The 15,976-nt window shown below is 42.5% G+C and overlaps 1 long non-coding RNA gene across 1 annotated transcript; it reads left to right on the top strand.

Moving 5' to 3' along the window:
- The first annotated feature begins 11,662 nt into the window (after positions 1-11,662).
- Positions 11,663-14,665, top strand: LOC134467519 (uncharacterized). The gene is made up of 4 exons (XR_010038602.1): positions 11,663-11,959; positions 13,156-13,266; positions 14,176-14,256; positions 14,386-14,665. It is a non-coding gene; the product is annotated as an uncharacterized LOC134467519 (long non-coding RNA).
- Positions 14,666-15,976: the final 1,311 nt, after the last annotated feature.

Genomic DNA, 15,976 nt, shown 5'->3' with positions numbered 1-15,976 from the left:
CACTAGAGGGGACACTTCATCATGCGCACACATCAACACACACTCACAATAACGCACAAATGCTTGCACACACATAGGCACATACACACACACACACACACACACACACACACACACACACACACACACACACACACACACACACACACACACACACACACACACACACACTCAATAACGCACAAATACTTGCACAGGCACAGGCACACGCACACATGCTCACGCGCGCACACACGTGCACACACACACACACACACTCCCAATAACGCACAAATCACAAATGCTTTCACACACAAGACACTCACACACACATGCTCACTCACACACACACACACACACACACACACACACACACACACACACACACACACACACACACACACACACACACACACACACACACACACACACACACACACACACACACACAGACTCCTGCACAATGATACCCAGAAGATTACATGACCGTGCCCTCTCCCAGTTTAGCTGCAGACTCCAAAAACAGACATCAGTCTCATCAGACTCTTGCTCTTCGTTGTCTCTCTCTTCATTGACTTTCTTTCTGTCGCTGGCTTTGCATGTCTCCCTCTCCATGCCCCCCTCTCCCCTTCTTAGGGTCAAACTGTGGCAACAATCCACACCAAAAACCTGGTTGCCATACCGACAGACAGACAGACAGACAGTACCCTAGAGAGCTCACTGACACCTCTGTGATCAAGACGCCTGCTAAGAATAGAATCTCTGTCTCTGTCAGTCTGTCTGTCTGTCTGCCTCTCTCTCTCTCTCTCTCTCTCTCTCTCTCTCTCTCTCTCTCTTCAATCTCTGTGCGTGTGTGCATGTGTAAATTCGTTGAGATGTTCAAATGCCACAGATCCCTGTTCGCTCCATCAGAAATCTGTGTAATGCACAAATTTTCCTTTAGGGGCAGTGTTGTATCACAAATGAAACAGCTTTGCAGTACACATTACCCATATATCACACAAGATGCTCCAGTGTGGTGTGGTGATATGCATTATGTCTTTAGGGGTTTCTTTTGATTTGTGGTTTCCCATTTTCTGCAATAAAATATATGGCAATAAAAGCTAAGACATTAAAAAGAAACACAGTGCATTGTCAGGTTTAAATGTTAATTTGCCTTCATATTCTTGTGATCAAAGGGATCCTTGAGAAGGCTGAAGACATATAGAGGGCAGTCATGGGTAAGCGGTTAGGGCGTCAGACTTGTAGCCAAAAGGTTGCCGGTTCAACTCCTGACCTGCCAGGTTGACGGGGGGAGTAATTAACCTCCTCCTTCATGAATGGGTTAGCATGAGCATGGTTCCACCATCCCGCTGCACTCCTTTGGGCGCCATTGAAGGCTGCCCCCTTGCACGGATGAGGCATAAATGCAATTGTATTGTGTGCAGTGGAGTGCACTGATGTGCTGTGGAGTGCTATGTCACAATGGCAATGGGAATTGGAGTTTCCCAGGTTGGCTTCCATTTTTTTTCATTCTTTCACTGAAGACAGAACAAGCGATGGGGAGAGAGGGGTGAGGACCCTGGCCCTCTCCAGCACGGCCGTGTTTGCTTACCCCAGGGTGATGGGATTGAGGTGGATATGGGGTTGAGACTACACAAGCACGCACACACACACACAGGGTGATGGGATTGGGGTCAATATGGGGAAACACATAGGTATGCACTACGCACACATGAGCGCATGCAAGCGCGCGCACGCACACACACACACACACACACACACACACACACACACACACACACACACGCGCTCCAACCGTATCACGCGCCAGTCATAAAGTGTTCACGGAAAAAATGTGGGAAATTCTGTGGGAAATTCTGGGGGAAATTCTAGGCAGAATGTACAAGGACGTGGTGAATTCACGATATTGCCCGTGTTTCGTGGTTGATTTACGGTTTCAGTCTCGTGGTTGATTTACGATATGTTATTATTTTCCAGGGAAACGTTTCACTAAACATTCCAATGATATACTGTCAACATATTATGTGAGAAAGAGAGATAAAGAACACGTTTTTATCACAATATGTCTTTTAATTTTTCTTCCCGCATCTCGCACATTGTACTGTTACGACTCCTGTTGCTATAAACAAATTTCGCATGGACGTGGTGAATTCACGATATTGCCCGTGTTTCGTGGTTGATTTACGGTTTCAGTCTCGTGGTTGATTTACGATATGTTATTATTTTCCAGGGAAACGTTTCACTAAACATTCCAATGATATACTGTCAACATATTATGTGAGAAAGAGAGATAAAGAACACGTTTTTATCACAATATGTCTTTTAATTTTTCTTCCCGCATCTCGCACATTGTACTGTTACGACTCCTGTTGCTATAAACAAATTTCGCATAGCAACGAATCACGTCGTCAAAACGCTTTTCAACATCACGTTGACATTGATTAAACATCGGGCTTCTTTCCAGGACACCCGGACAAATAGTAATAATAATAATAATAAAAAACCTTATGGCACCGTTGTTCACTTGGTAAGACATGATATAGTTAGAAATGTCTTAAACAATGTAAAACCGCAGCATCATAGGCCTATTCCCGACTTTTAAAAGTGTCAACCACGGGCTATAGCCTATGCAGGATTTTTTTTGCAAGGAGATCAGCTTAGAAATAGCTATTGATGATAAGAAATGTGTGAAATACTTTTGAATAGCAAAAGCTGTTTGTTTATTGGAGAGAAAAAAACGAATCATTGTTCATTACATTAGGCTACTCCCATGTCCAAGGTTTAGGAGTGACCACTATTTATTTACCAAATACCTGCCTGCCTGTCTATGCCCAGCTTGCAAAAAAATAATTCAAAGGCCATGAGAAAACATGGATTTATTTAGCAGCAAGGTGGTCAGCTTAGATATAGCTGATATTGATGAGAAATGTTTGAGATACTTTTGAATAGCAGTAGGCTAGGCTGTTTACTGGAGAGAGAAAAAGATTTCTTGTTCAAATACTCCCATGTCTGTCTAGTTTCGAAGTGGCCACACTATTTACTTACCTTTACCTGGCCTTTTAAGATGCTCAGCTTCCAACAATTAATTCAAAGGCCATCAGACAACTTGGAAAAGTAAGCCTACTATTCATAACCAGTGTTTCTTTGTACAAGTAGACTATATATTGTTGAAAGAATTGAATCAGACAGGAATGAAATGTAACAATTTATTTTTAAGCTTGCATTCAAAACAGTCACCTCACATTCATAGTGGAATAGCAGTAGAACAGCACTCAACTACCACAGTTAGAGCAGCACTCATTTGTCTGATGTGTAGATAGCTGTGGAATTAAAGTTTCTACCAATCTACAACATAACAGACATTGCAATGCATTACACACACTATCAAATGCACACCCACAAAACTGTACACAGGCAGATGGAATACATGATATACATGCAACATATCCGTAAAGAGATGCAGATTATTGCCTACAGCTGAATGCATAAAGACACTAAAAGGACAAAAAACAGTCAAGTGTACTTGGTCAAAAACTTATGGAACAGGGTTAGCATAAAAGTTTGAAATGTGTTTGAACAATGTCTCCAATTTGCAGTTAAACTAAACATAAAAATAAGACACTGACAAAAATCTCTCACAGACACACAAAGCGGAGTAAACTAATTCTTTCTCTGCCACATTCACTCACACAAGCAGTGAAAAATACAGACTGATTCATACAATAAATAGATTAACAGACACACACACACACACACACGCAGACACACACACACACTGTGCAATAAGAAGATTAACATACTAATTGACAAAAAATGCACAAACGCACACATGAGCGCAGCGCGCTTGCACACAAACACAGCAGCAGGAGTACAATCAGTGGTTATGCAGGTGATGTGAAGCAGCGCAGATGACGTATACAAGGTGCAATGACTAAAATCTAAGTGGCATGGTGAAAGAAGAGTTGGGATGGTGTCCTTGAATTATTAATGTGGTTTTCTTCAGTGCGTGGAAAAATCTGATGGCTTGTGGAAAGAAGCTGTTTCCCTGTGTGCTTGTGCGTCACCGCATGCTGTGGTAGCGCTTCCCTGATGGTAGAAGGGAGAACAGTCAGTGTGGTGGGTGAGGTGTGTCTTTGATGATGTTCATTGCCCTCTTGGAACAATGTGACGTGTACAGGTCCTGAATGGCTGGTAGGGGTGATCTTATGATCTTTTCTGCCGTCCTCAACACCCTCTGTAGCGCCTTGTAGTCTTCAGCTAGGTGGCTGCTGGCTGCTGATGAGGATGCTCTCAAAGGCACCCCTGTAGAAAGTGGCGAGTGCAGATGTGGGGAGGTCGGCTCTTCTCATCCTTCGCAGGAAGTGGAGTAGTGTCTGCACCTTTTGGATATGGTGGAGTCACGTTGTGCAGTTGGCTGAGGAGGAGAGGCACAGTGGTTGGTGCTGGGTTGATCAGGTTCAGATCCAAAGTTGCTGGTGTCGTCAGCGCTCCCTCTGAAAACTGTCTCTGTGTCTGTAAAAAAAGAGGCATGTTAATGCTGGGAATGAGACAAAAACAACAACCCCTTATCTCCCTAGAGAAAAACATGAGCATGTAGGCCTATATATGCTTGTGCAAAAGCCCACACACACACACAGCTACTGTCTTACAGCACACACACAGACAGACAGTTTGGCGTGCGCACACACAGATTGACAGTTTGGCGCGCGCGCACACACAAACACACACACACACACACACACACACACACACAGAGAATATGGTATGGCGCGCGCGCACACACACACACACACACACCCCTTTGCCTGGGGTCAAGTGTGTCTTTTAGAGGTTGGCCTTACCTGCACATGTGTGAAGAGCAGGAAGATGCGAGGTTGAGGATGGACAGGCAGGACACAAGGTTGTCCTCGTGAGGCATGGAGCCACCCTGGTCCTGATGCTGGTTGTCCATCACCATCATCATGTGGCTCATCAGACCCATTATGGGCACATCAATGCTGAACAGAAACGACTGCTTTCATCTGCACGCATGCATTCAGACACACACACAAAAGAGAGATACATAGAATATACCAAATCAAAATCACATCCATCATGACCTGGTGCTCTCGTTCTCTCTCGTTCTCTCTCTCTCTCTCTCTCTCGTTCTCGTTCTCATTCTCCCTCTTCCTCTCCCTCTCTCTCTCTCTCTCTCTCTCTCTCTCTCTCTCTCTCTCACACACACTCCTCTTCCCCAACCGTTGCCTTAAAAGAATGGATTTTTTTTTAAGTGCCTTACCTGCACATGTGTGAAGGGCAAGAAGGCAGGTTGAGGATGGAGCTGCCAGCCAGGGGGTCCGGAGCTGTCCTGGTCCATCACCATCATGTAGATCATCAACCCAATTACGACTCTGAGAAGGAAGAATCTCTTACACCTGTGTGCACACATTCGCGCGCATACATGCACACACACACACACACACACACAACAGGAAAGATTAGGTTATATGGCACATTCAAAATCAGCCCCATCACTTTAATGACAAACACAAGACACGTCTGTCCTGTACTGGGGTCACCACTGTGCACCTGTGGCCTACTGTACATCCTGTCTGTCTGTGTGCACCCCTAACTAAAGACAGACACACACTACCACTCTCTTGGCTGTATGACAGACACACACACGCACATGCCTTTCCATCTTTTGCCTTAAGTCAATGGTGTGCAGCACAGGAAGAAATGACTGTATGAAATATGTGTTGGTCCAGTGTAGGACAAAGCACCCAGTTTTAGGTTCAGTGATTTACTTACCACTGTGTGCAAAATGTTAGTGGTGACATCAACCCTCCTTCTGAAAACTGCCTCTGTATCTGTCAGAAAAAAATAATAATGTTAAATGACACCATAGGATACCCTTAACCAAAGGCAGACAGACATACACTGCCACTGTCTTGGTTCTATGACACACACACACACACACACACACACACACACACACACACACACACACACACACACACACACACACACACACACACACACACACACACACACACACACACACACACACACACAGAATTCCATCTTTTGCCTTGAGTCAATGTTTTTTTTTTTTTTGCAATTGGCCTTACCTTCTGCTCGAGAGGCATGGTGCTGTCTTGGTCCTGATGCTGATTGGTCTTCACCATAGAAAATAGAAAAGATCAAAAGGTGTGACTTGACAGATTCCACACACACACACACACACACACACACACAAACACACACACACACACACACACAAGCGCGCACACTCACACACACACACACACACACACGCGAGAGATACAGGGTTTATGATACCTCCATCACTCTGGCCACCATATTCCCAAGCCTGTTAAGATATTTGTCTGTGTACCTCCAGACTCTGTGTTGGGGCCACCACTGTGCAAATGTGGCCTACTGTACACCCTCTGTTTGTTTTTGTGTGCACTGTTGAAGCTTTGAATATCATTGCATCTGTATGATGATTACACAGGCTGCTATTCTATTCACCTTGTCATGGAGAAACACTAATGACAGTTCAGTTCACACAGACATGCACAACACACCACAGGAAGAAATCGTTGTTTACAACATACGTATTGGCCCAGTGTGTAACTTGTATGGGGTAAATACAACATATTTCATGATCGTATCGTGGTAAAACAAGCAATCAAACCTCCGACTGTCATCATAACAGTCTTAGAATATTTCAAACGAGTAGCAAACCTAGCTAGCCCCTCGTAGTGATTAATAAGAGGTATTTGCTTAATGGCTTCGTGACGAACATCATCAATAATGTAAAGCAAGCAATCACAACATCTGCGTATCGTTGCAAAGACTTGTCAACACGTTTAGCTTTACAAAGATTTGTTAAAACGAGTGGAAGCAAGCCCTTAGTGTAATTGCTATTGCCATTGCCTTCGTGTAGCTTTCAAAAGAAGAAATGTTCAACACCCTTGTCATGTTAACATCTTACCTACACGTTGTCTGCCCATAACTTAGTACTGTACAGTGTGACAAATAAACACAACGTCTGAAATAAACAGAAAATTACGAAGTGAGTTCCGTTAGCTTGAAGCTAAAATATTAGCCAGATGAGCTAGTTGGTTGTCCCGAGGTGGTTAAATGTTTGCTCTCCGACTGAAAGTCAAGTTGTAAAGCAAACGAGATGTATATTTAAGCATTTACATCGAAAGCTTACCGTCAATTGAGTGATAGCTGCAGTAAAATCCATCCAGTACTTTTGAAAAGTCCCGCTTGTGTTGTCGTTTCGTCGGCCCGTAACTGACGCGGAGTGCCACTGAAATCTCTGTCGCAACTCGAAACGCGATTGGTCAAATCTCTGTAGCTGCCTGGCAAATCTCTGTCGCAAAACGAACAGTGATTGGTCAATTCTCTGTAGCTCAAACTCGACTGACAGGCTGCAGGCCCCACTGATGCCAACGCATGCATATCGTAAATCAACCACGTAGTTTTCAATGCATATCGTAAATCAACCACGAGACTGAAACCGTAAATCAACCACGAAACACGGGCAATATCGTGAATTCACCACGTCCTTGTACATTCTGCCTAGAATTTCCCCCAGAATTTCCCCCAGAATTTCCCACATTTTTTTCGTGAACACTTTACGACTGGCGCGAGATAGGGCTCCACACACACACACACACACACGCACACCCCACACACACACACACACACACACACACACACACACACACACACACACAGGAGTTACTTCACAACCAGAGTCAAGGTCAAACTCCTACTGTACATGCTCACACATCAGTTTGCACTTTGACATCACTTTCACAGATTTACCAGCAGGAATCAGACAGACATGCTGTGGATACAGACATACAGCCAGGCAGGCAGGCAGGCAGGCAGACAGACAGACAGACAGACAGACAGACATACAGATAGACAGACAGAGCAAAGATCACTTTCAAGTCAAGTCAAGTCAAGTCAAGTCGGTTTTATTGTCAATTTCTTTACATGCACTGGTCATACAACAAATTTGAAATTACGTTTCTTACTCTCCCATGCAGACATAGACATACTTTTTGGTATGGACATACAGAGTATAGACAGAGACAGTACACAGACATTTAAACTTTGTTGCTTCTAAGATGTGAAACTACAAGTGAGCAACATAATGCACGTGTTCACATTTGTGTAGGGCCTACTGTATGCATTAGTGGGCAGTCATCTGCTGCAGTGTGTGTTTTGCACCATCTGTTTGCCCACCAGATACCCAGGTGTCTAAATGTGATCTGTTCTCTCGTGCTCTAAGTGGAAAGCTGGCCTTACAATACCAACACATGTAATCACATGTAAATTGTGCGTACATTGTGTCAAAGCAGAGACCATACCTATGGTCATCCATTAAATTAGAGTTTAAATTTGTTTTTCTCAGGGGTTTTGTGTGTGCAAAACCAACACCAATGCATGTAAATTGCATTACAACAGAGACAATATTTAGCCTACCTAAGCTCAGCCAGTTTTTTTCTTCCCATTTTTCTCTCCCCCCCCCCCCTATTTTTTTTCTTCCTGTGGATTTCCTTTTAGTGTGTGTGTGTGTGTGTGTGTGTGTGTGTGTGTGTGTGTGTGTGTGTGTGTGTGTGTGTGTGTGTGTGTGTGTGTGTGTGTGTGTGTGTGTGTGTGCGTACACATGGTTATGCATGTGCATGGTAATGTAGTCTGCAGCTATTTGTGCTTAACCAATTTCCACAAGTGCCTTAGAAATCCACCTCGTGAAAAAAAAAAAATAAAAGGAGAAAAACATCTATACAAGATATTTTTTTCAAAAATGGTTTACACACACACACACACACACACACACACACACACACACACACACACACACACACACACACACACACACACACACACACACACACACACACACACACACACACACACCACAGTAAGATACAGTGGTTAAGCCTTCCTAAGTAGATGAAGTATATTTGCGTTAGGGTTTATTTTCTAAGTCGCAACAAAACATAATAGAACAATGTTTAAACATGCCCCCAAACACTATTCTATGTATAAATCATTGTTTTATATTTTCCTTTATTTGCATATATACTCTGCTAACTCTGACTTTAAGCACAGGGTAGGATATAGAAATCCCCCATTGGGCCTTACAGTTTTTTTCAATTGCTAACAAGCTTTTGTCCAATCCTCAGCGACATTTGCAAAACTCTTAGCACAGTTAACACACCAAGGGCTTTCCATGGCCATGCAGTTGACACATTACATGCCTTTTTCACACAATTAACAGTCAATGAATGCATTTCTATAATGCTAACATTTGCTTTACACACAGGATAAACACAGCAAGAGATATGTGTATCTTACGTATATGGCTTATTTTCAAGTGCTTTCCACACACAGTATAAATGGAAATACAACATTCAAAACCTTATTGCTGTAAAAAAAAAGAAACCCTTTGCCTGACATTAGCAGGAGTACAGTGAACAGATTATTGATAAAAGTAGGAGAAAACCTCAAATTTTAGTTGGTCGGTTCTGTTGACAGTTTTTACAGTAAAAAGTTTTCTCACAATCACTGAATGAAAATGCCTTTGTTACAGTTGGAGACTGTTTGTTTATGAGAAGAATGTCTATAGGCCTAACCAAATCTTCATGTAATTCATCATGTTTAGAAATTGTATATATCACTCTGTCAACACATCTGCTGAAATTGGTATAAATTACAGTAAATACAGGTAACGTCTGAAGTAAACGTTGTCCATGAAGTCATGGATTTGGAAATACATGAAAAGGTATTATACATAGATTCAGTAATTCCAGGGCCGGTTCTAGTCAATTTGCCTATGGCAAGCACCCCCTTTCCTTTTGTGGATTTTCAAAACTCATATTTGTAAACATTGTGTCTTCAATTTGATCTAAGATCTGTGGTACCTGCATATACTGAGTGGCCATGAATACCATTGACAACATTGTCAGTGTAAGGTTCACTGTAATTTTTTATGGATTTTGTGTGACATTCTAATTCTGGGGGACTTTCGGACTGTATCCTCCCAACACATCTGGTGCCCTAGACAACCGTCTTGTTTGTGCTTTTATGCGTATTTGTTTTTCATTATATTTTGTTCACTGTAAGTAATATTGCCAAACATTTTATGTTCTATCATACATAAACAGTTTTTTCTACTGTACCTCCTGTAGTCAACAGTAAAAAATGCTTCGTATCGGAATCAACTTGAATGACAACACATGAGGTCAGAGTCCTGTTGCCTTTGGAAATTTAGTGCAAACAGTGAATTGCATGATTTGAATGCATGCAATAGGCCACCTGTAAAACTGAAACGTGAAAGTCTATGCAGCTTCTGTAATGTTGACAATAGCCAGTGTTTTGAAGTCTTGTGTAATTTGATTGACTCAATGTACCTTGTGAAATGAAAACAAGTGTTATTGTTTGACAGACGTGCTTCATTTTGAGCCATGTTTCTAGTGTTTTGGTCAAGTTAGTGTGTACAGAAAAGAACGTGTTCTATTTTGAAATGACTACTTGTATAATTAACAGTATGTGCTTTTGAGAAAAAAATCAACCATTTGGCCAATTGTGTTTGGAAGGTGGTAGTCTGTTTCAAGAGTTTAGAAAAAGTGCCGATAGTATGGGTAAGTGATTGTTGGCAATTGAAAAAAACTGTAATGCAGTGGCCATCAATTCTATTTGCTGGGCCAACAATTCAAACATATCCGTATAGGCATACAGTTTTATACTTTATTTATTTATTTTAAAACAGTGCTGCTTGTTTTTTTGTGACCATAGTGGAAAATATTTAGCTTATAGTTCACAGTGCATTACTCATAGCAGACCACCGTCCTGTTTGAATGAACTTTTGACTTTATTTTCCGTCCTTACTTGGACTTTATAAATCATTGACAAACAACATTGATTTTGCTCGGTTTGTGGCCTTTTGTTTTGAGCAATCGCAAGTTGAGCACACTTTCAGATTTTGTGTCTCTCTACTCGTCTTCTCCAGCTGTTTTTTGGGGGGATACCATTTCCGTTCCTCTGCGTGGTTCCATTTCGCAGCTCGACAGGTGGTGTCTGTGGCAAGTGAAGTGCCTCTCACAGCTTGTCAATGCCATGGCTGGATAGGCCATACATCTGTTCTTTTGAAGTGCCCATGGCGTAAAATTTTGACCTTAAGATGTTTTGGGGCCTTAAAATGAGTTATTCTGACCTCCTGAAGCCATCCCAGTGGTTTGCAATGTGTTAGGGCCAAAACATACCAAGGCGGAACGGAACGGTCGCAGGACGGACGCGGTCTTTCTGCTTAGTTTTGGCCGGCGTGCTTTTCTCTGCCTTGCACACTGACAGCGTCGGCGTGCGCGGCCAGTCCTATTCAAAACCCTAGCCACAGCCAAAGCTAGCATGCTACTTTGCCATTCATTTGAATGAGACACCACCGGTCGCCGGCGTGAAAAATACGCTCGAGTTCTATTTTCCAAATGCAGCGCGGCGCGGAGCCGGCTCCCGCGCCGCTGACGCCCGACTACCGCCGGTTGGTGTGTAAGGACAGATAGGTTTCAATGTATTTTCACCGACGCCGGTAAAAAATGTGGCCGTTCCGCGACGCTTTACCGCCTTGGTGTGTAAGACCCCTTACTGTGTACACTGAGCTGTGCTGGAGGTTCCTCCCAGTTTGTAAACAAACTCTGACACAGCATCCAATTGACGCAAAGCTCGTGTGTGCCCGAGATGACGTCCTGCCCTCGTTCGCTCTCAACTCGTCCACGCCCTCTCTCCACCCACTAGCACGCCCATTCATTTGAAAACTCTATAAATACCAGCAGAACACCACATACGTGCCTGTTCAATGTCTGAGGGAACATTTTCCGGATTAATGCTTTCACAATCTGGGACAATACAGAGCAAGTTATGGCCAACACCTGACGCTGAAGTCTGGATCAATACCACCAAGCCTCCTGAACAAGTAAGTCATGAAAAGCTTCCAGTCTGTATAACAGTGTCATGGCTAACTAGCCTGCAGTATTAGCTGTGGGGGAAAACCCCCATACATTAGCCATGGAAGCTACACTGCTACAAAAGCAATAGCCATACTCTGTCTTGTTTTTCTTGGGAAATCGACTGTAAAATATGACCATGGTCTTTTGAACTTACATGTACATCAAGCATGAGCACAATTAACTAAATAGTTTCGATGGAAATGAAACCTTGACGACCGGGCTAGCGGCTATGTTAGCCCACCTGCCCTGTCAAATAACATGGGCATCCAGCTAGCTAGCTAACAAGGAATGTGATGTTGACAATTATTCTTTTACAATTATTAACACCGATTCAACAAGACCAAAATTTCTCAACATTTCGTTGGTTGACCAAGGAGGGTCCTTTGGTTGAAAACAAGGCATTTTAAAATGTTGCTGGTGAAAACACGATTTATTTAGGAAACCCTTTTTGTTGGCTGTGGTGCATGGTGCTGTACATATTCATTCCTATGGAGACTGGTGTTCGTAGTTTCACCTAGGGATGTTATAACTTGAGCTAACAGGTGTTAGAACTAACCGTATGTTCGGAAAGATCAGTTGTGACTAGCGATACACACCGAACTCATGAATTGGCATTTGACCAGGCAAGCCTTTGACTCGATGTGGTCACCTAACTATACCGAGTGTAGAGCTACTGGCCACTGCATTGAAACGTAGCTGGCTACAGTAATTACTCAGCGAGATGTGCGTGAATGCACGAGCTCAGCTGACACATCCAACACAGACATCAAGCAGTTGTTACAGGCTGCTATTTAGTGGTTGTGACGGCATTTGATTGCGTTTTTGTTTTCATCATATAACACATTTGGCATAACCTCTGGTAGGTACACAGAATACAGCAGTCGGATCACTTGTCCATCTTGCATTGCTCCAGGGCAGGCAGCTGTTGAGTTACGTGTGAGTTGCTATGCAACCTGCTCCCACTGTCTGTCACATTTTCATTCATATCCGTGAATAGCTTGGAAAGCCAGATGCAGTCGAATATTAGGTTTATGTTTCCTTGACATTTCTGTCTCTGTTCTGACTCAGACCATTTTCTTGTATAGAATTTGAGAGGCTTATTGTAGATCATTGAAAGTTATATTCTGTATTTCTTCCTAATGTCCGCAATTCTCATCTACAGAAGTTCCCGAAGAAAGCAACATGATGAAGCAAAACTCCTCCCTCACCACTACGTTGGAGTCTTCCCATTCAGTCATCACCCAATTTGCTCCAAAGAATCAAACACAAGCAGGTACCAGTAATTTGAGTGCTTCTGTGTCTTCACCTTTTATCCGTGGTGCTCATCAGTGTAGGGGCTCTCAAACTTGGTCCAGGTAGACAGATGCAGAGGCACTAAAGGTTGCAATTTATACGCCCTGAAGAAGGCCATAAGGGCCGAAACGCGTAAGCATTGTAGCCAAATAAAAAAGTTTAAAAAATGCATCTGTCTAACTGGAACAAGTTGCTCCAAAGAATGTTGTCTTTCCTTATATGCTGTGCAGGTGAGAAGATGGATCTTGTTCTAGCGCCTGATTTTTGTTTTGTTTTTCTTTTTTAAAGCAGGATTACACTAAAGTGCAAAACATGTAGGCCTATGTTTCCTTTCCACTATCCAAACTCTCATCCTCCTTTGTGCTTGTGGCCTTGTGATGACCTTGCAAAATATGATGTGGTATGCTGATAGATGGGCAATTCAACAACTCGTAGAAGATAAATTCAAATGTCTTTTTTTTATTAGTTGTTGTGCATAGCAGGGAAACTTATTTTCTCCATGGATGCTAGGTTGTTGGGCCACAAGCGCAAGTAGAAGACATGAGCTGGGATAATGGAGTGGATACCTTCACTATGCCCCCTGAAAACACTCTTCTGTTGAGATGTCTATATTTGCTTTACAAGGCAATGCAACACACACACACACACACACACACACACACACACGGTTTCAGGTGATACTTGACTTGATGTAAGTAATTATAACTACACAATACAATTCATGGCATTAGTATAAAATGGCTCTTGCAGTGTTTTAGGAAGGAACCCTTCATATCCTTTCCAATGACAATAACAAGGTTTGTCTTTGAAACTGGCTAACCCTCACCCTCTTGACCAAATGAAAAATAAGAGGGACACTCTGTTCACACATTGTCTTTTGTACCTGCAGACACTTCTTACAGATGGCTGTCCTCTAGAATGAAAATGCACACCAACCACCGGCAAACATCAAAAGCTAATCCAACCTTTGGTAAGATTTGAAAAGAATTCAGTTCAACTAATTCTGACATAACATTTTAATAGTGTTACTTCAATAATTCAAAAATGACATAGCATTCTAAACAATATGTTTCTTTTCCTGTATGCTTTGTGTGGAAAGGTCTTCCGAAACCCCGTGACTAATGCAATGTTGGTGCCCTAGAAGACAAGTCAGCGCAGTTCAGACGAGCCAGCCAGAGGAGGTCACCGCCAGCCTTGTATCGAGGTCCCAACGTCCTTCATCGGGGAACTCGGCATGGATATGCAAGACAACACTCGAATCACTGTTGGACAAATGCCTGAAACGGCTGGAAAAATAGAAAAGATGGTTACAGAGACTGTTATTGCTGTTCTTCTTTCAATACAATATTTGCCTTCCATAAAATATTCCCATGTTCCAATTTAATATTCTTGATGCTGTTGTAAATAAATGTGTACACTGTCTTCACACTGTCTGCATAATTGGATTAGCCGCTTATAGTGATCTTGAACTCTGTACAAAAAGTTCCAGCATGCGTTGTGGCTCTCCTGCCTTCTCTCCAAGTTTTAGTGATCTGATAAAGATAAGACATGGCAAGTTTGCTCTTATATGCACAGATGGCGTCAAATGAAAGTAATGCGACCTGAGCTAGGCAGCATAATGTTATCTCTTTCTGTGGGCATTGTCTCAGTTTCCACACTAGCATCTAACCTTATTACAAAAAAAGGCAGTTTTCTGATACTGTTAGCCAGGTTACTCTCAGGTAAACATGAGATGATGCTATTTTCGCAATGGAAACTTAACTGGCAACTATGGATAAATGTGATGTCAACAGAGCATGGAATATTTCACCATTGTATACAACCAGTGGTGTAGTCTACTTTTTATGGTGGGTATACTGTATATTTGAGCATTTTTTGAAGTGGGTATACTGTATATATTTGTGCTATTCAAAACAATGGATCAATCAATTTTAAGTGGGTATACTGAAATCCCTGAAATTTAGAAGTGGGTATACCCGCATTCTACATAGACAAGCCTACACCACTGTATACAACAGTGTCTCCCAACCAGGGGTACGTTGTGTACCAGTAGGGGTACGTGGAAAATGTGATGCTAACAAATATATGGAGTGTACTCACATTGGTATAGAGGATCATACAGAGCATGAAGGAGGGGGTACTCATGATGTGACAAAATTAATTAGGGGGTACACAGGGCAAAAAAGGTTGGGAATCACTGGAATACAAGGCATAATAGATGCATTTAATGCCATTTATTGGACAAAGGAAAGCTGGCTATTCTCCAGCACAGGCAGTGCACAGGGGAGCTGTTCAAATGCAGATTAGTTGTATGTAGACACATTTTATGATGAGCCGATGGTGAGGAAGTGCGTACATCATAACTAGTATAGAGTAGTCTTTTGTCATGTAATACACCGCCCTCCTCAAACAGACTTGTGATGCATGATAAGCATTGCAGTGGTGAAACAGAACAATGCTGTAAACAAAGGTGTAAAAGTCTACTATAACCTGACAACTAACTTACCCCCTCGTTCATTTATAACATTTTTACCACGTTTGTGTTGCATGGCATAACATTACAAAGGGGAAGGACTTGCAATTGCATGCTAACCACACGGAGAAAGTTGCTGGGTTTAGAGACAGTTGCGATGCCAGTAACGTGCATCACACACATCAAATGGGGTTGTTTGCTCATATGTAAAAAAAAA

This window comes from Engraulis encrasicolus, chromosome 17 (assembly GCF_034702125.1).
Source record: "Engraulis encrasicolus isolate BLACKSEA-1 chromosome 17, IST_EnEncr_1.0, whole genome shotgun sequence".
NCBI classification, from domain to species: domain Eukaryota; kingdom Metazoa; phylum Chordata; class Actinopteri; order Clupeiformes; family Engraulidae; genus Engraulis; species Engraulis encrasicolus.
Note: the sequence above shows the minus strand (reverse complement) of the source record. Positions and strands in the feature narration are given on the sequence as shown.